The sequence below is a fragment of the Bactrocera dorsalis genome, unplaced genomic scaffold, assembly GCF_023373825.1.
Source record: "Bactrocera dorsalis isolate Fly_Bdor unplaced genomic scaffold, ASM2337382v1 BdCtg294, whole genome shotgun sequence".
In the NCBI taxonomy this organism is placed as follows: domain Eukaryota; kingdom Metazoa; phylum Arthropoda; class Insecta; order Diptera; family Tephritidae; genus Bactrocera; species Bactrocera dorsalis.
Window position 1 is genome coordinate 1 of NW_026038345.1, and position 3,851 is coordinate 3,851.

The window sequence follows — 3,851 nt, forward strand, 5'->3', positions numbered from 1 at the left end:
GCCGGATATCCTAACCACTAGACAATATGGGAGTTTTCTAGAACTGGGGAAAAAGCTAAACATGAAATATGTTCTTATATGAAAAAAGAGGAGGATGGAGCCATGTGTAAAAGTACACACAAGTGAGGAAAGTTCTCTATGCGCCATTGACTTGGGAGTGGACAGAAATGATTATTTTACATATGGCTCAAGCAGCTTACGAATTCCGGTCTTAGACCATTTAACCTCTAGGTAGCCAAAGAACATTCGTTTGAAGGCGAGCTAAAGTGGGAAGGCGAACCATCCCTCCCCAGAGTTAAAGAAGAAAACAGTCTCGGATAAGAGACCATCCTTTCGAGAAGCTACAATCTCAACAGACAGGCGAACGATTTTCTACTCGACTTGTACTCCTGGTCACTGAGAGCACTCATCAGCAACTTGGTATAAGGGGAAATGTTAGACGGATTTTCAAGCTACTTACATACAGCTGCAAACGAAACATTGGTTTTCGGAAAAGGCTTAAGAATAGCTGATAAAATGGGGAGAGATAACTGACTGAATTGAAAACTTGTCTGAAACCTCGTATGGTTTCAACGGTTTGAAGGGGTCCTTCTCGATACTGACGGAACTTTTGGTATTGCTCTACGTCAGTTTACACAGCCGTAATAAAAAATGGAATCTTCCCATACCGGGAATCGAACCCGGGCCTTCCGGGTGAGAGCCGGATATCCTAACCACTAGACAATATGGGATTTTGGCGTTAAAACTGCTAATTGTCAATATCTGTTATTTTAGAGTTTTTTAAGATCATAAATAAAAGTTTTTGGAAAAATTTATTTAAAAGAAGACTGTAATTTAAAAAAGCGGCTATGTTTCAAAACTATTTTCGGAAAATTCTTCAAATCAGGAAATTCTTTCAATCTGTAAAACTGCTGTGGATGGATCAAGGAACTCCTCACATGTATTTAAATTTTCGTTAACACCTTTCAAAGGAAATTTTTACATAGTACCTAACGTATTCACTAAGTAGTAGTAACGATTTAGAAACATTCTACTAGTATTATTATAAAGTATCTTGAGCATATCATCTTTGATTTTAAAAAGTTGTCCTTCCCATACCGGGAATCGAACCCGGGCCTTCCGGGTGAGAGCCGGATATCCTAACCACTAGACAATATGGGACTTTTGGAAATATGTTGAAAAGTTTGCACATTAACTATAAAAAATCAGAAACTGGTTTCGGGACACGATTTTGGAGGTAAAGTTTATTAGGAATTCTAAAATTTTGTTTGCCAGGTTTTGAGATATTCGAATGAAGTTGAATACATAGATGTATTTTGATATTCTATTGATCATTTCTGGGTATAGGACAGATGGGACAACTATATCACTTATCTCCCATACAACACATAATTCAGATTTTTTCAACTTTGCCTTAAAAATCGCTGACTTGAAATCGATTTTAGACTCACAGGCGAGCTAAAGTGAAAAGGCGAACCATTCCTCCCGAGGCTTGTGCGCTGAGTTTGGGACCCGCCACGTAAAAAACATCCACAATGGATAGGCAACAACAATCTGTGCGCTGTAGTAAGCTCGGCTACAATCGCGAAAGCGTTGTCTACGCTAATAAAGAAGAAATCGAATATTTACAAAACTAGTACCTTCAATACAGTATCAGATTTCTCAACATATGTACGACTCATTTTAGGCAAACAAGCTCATATTTTATGTACACGAAATCTGCATTTCCATTACAACAAAAAGTATGCTTTTACTTTGCCGCAACGGAAATTGCATTTCAAATTAAAATAATCGAAATTCGAAAAACCGCAAATGCACGAAAGTGCGCCTTCACCATGCCGTTATTAAACCACGCATTTACTCATTCACACACAAACACACGCACCAAGGTGCATTTTAAAAGCCACTGCGTACGGAGGTTTACCTGTGCACCCCTAAATTCAACGATAGATCCGTGGCGATGCCCATGCAACAACACACTTTTTATGAGTGCACGAAAATTCATTAAAATTTTAACAGTAAAAATAAAGCGAACATTAAAAATGGCAATCATTGTGGTTTAAGTGCGACTGCACTCATACGCGCGGCGCATTGAAGGCAGCCAGCGCACTTGCCGCGCTGCCGTTGTGCCATAAATACGATTATAATTGCATATTCGGTTGCAATTGAATTTCAGCGTGCTTTCAACGAGCAAATATACAGTGCACCGGCAAGTGACGTCAAGTCCATTACCAAGGCACACCAAACAAACATCCCTAGATTTACTTGGACGTACGCAGTGTCAGTACTTGCTTAACAGCTACTGGCTGTCCGTCAGTAATGGACAGTCCGCTGAGTAGTATTGTGTGGCAGATGGGGCTTTTGTAAGCTGCAAGCTATCATATGTGAGTCAAGCGATTTGTGGTGTGTGGGTGAAGGCTTATGACTGATATTGGGATTGGAAATCTTTTCTGATAATAATTATACCCTGAGCAGGATGAGAGTTTGAGACACATAGCAAGATGGTGGAGTCTGTATATACGCAAAACAGTTCCGCAGTTTTCGAGAAATTGAACTGAAATTTTGCAAACGTGCTTTTATCTTCAAACAGCCTCTCATTTGTCGGAACTGCAGCTATCGGTTAACTATAGCATATAGCTGTCATACAAACTGAAAGATCCGAATAAAGTGTTTATAAGGAAAACTCTTTCATTTGAAAAGATATCTTCACGAAATTTGGTACAGGCTATTTATTACAACAATGGTGCAATCTCCGAAGAAATTGTACAGATCCAGTAACTTTGGCATATAGCTGCCATACAAATTGAACGATCGGAATAAAGTGCTAGTACGGAAAGCTTCCTCATTTTACGAGATATCCCCAAGAAATTTGGCGTGAGTTAGTGTCTACTTAAATAGCGCGATCTCTGAAAAAATTATTCAAATCGGGCCACTATGTCAAATAGCTGCCACACAAACTGAACGATCGAAATCAAGTTCCTATAAGAAATACTTTACATTCGTGAAGGGTATTATAGCTTAGGTACAGCCGAAGTTAATGTTTTTCTTGATCTGATTGAAAAACAGTTTGAGTAATAACTCAGCGGCCCCTAGACTAGTCTAAAGTTCTATTTTGTTCGATATTTTAACTTTTTCCAAATAAAATCACATCAAATAAGTAAAACCTAACCTAAAATTATAAAAAATTGCTTAATAATTTCTCCCAATGAATAAAAAACTTTCGGCAAAAAATGTATCCTTCCCATACCGGGAATCGAACCCGGGCCTTCCGGGTGAGAGCCGGATATCCTAACCACTAGACAATATGGGACTCATAATAATATCTAACGCCAGCCGCACAACTTGCTACATGAGTATAATATGCCATATGTTCGACAATGCCAAGTTATCGGCACATCTCACACAGGCGTGAATCATCCGCCACACTCGCTCATCTGCCTGACTGACCGGCCGGCCGGCAAACGCCTCAGCACATAACAACAATAGACGAATGTGTTTAATTGAAAACACAAAAGCGCGCATTTATGGCCTCCGCACAAATGGTGTGGAACAAAATACAGAAATGAGAATAAGCAATAAACAATTTATTTTCCACACTTCTTAAAAATAAATATATTTCAGTGCTTGTGTGGTGGAATGATCCATTAGAGATGGATGTTTGCTGCTAAAACTATTTATAATGCTTCGTAATGCGCTTATGATAATTAAATTTCTTAGACTTGTGCTAGGCATAAGATCACTAAGATATATGGGACGGTCTTGGCGTTCAGAAAGTACGGATCTGAATTAATATCGCCACTAACACACTCGAAATCGGATTACTATTTGTAGTAGAGATCAGAGAGGTGTGC

At 39.0% G+C, this 3,851-nt stretch overlaps 3 non-coding genes across 3 annotated transcripts; all 3 read right to left on the reverse strand.

Moving 5' to 3' along the window:
* Nucleotides 1-659: 659 nt before the first annotated feature.
* Trnae-cuc (transfer RNA glutamic acid (anticodon CUC)) lies at nt 660-731 on the reverse strand. The gene has a single exon. It is a non-coding gene; the product is annotated as a tRNA-Glu (tRNA).
* Nucleotides 732-1,089: 358 nt separating this feature from the next.
* On the reverse strand, nt 1,090-1,161 carry Trnae-cuc (transfer RNA glutamic acid (anticodon CUC)). The gene has a single exon. It is a non-coding gene; the product is annotated as a tRNA-Glu (tRNA).
* A 2,077-nt stretch (nt 1,162-3,238) lies between these two features.
* Nucleotides 3,239-3,310, reverse strand: Trnae-cuc (transfer RNA glutamic acid (anticodon CUC)). The gene has a single exon. It is a non-coding gene; the product is annotated as a tRNA-Glu (tRNA).
* Nucleotides 3,311-3,851: the final 541 nt, after the last annotated feature.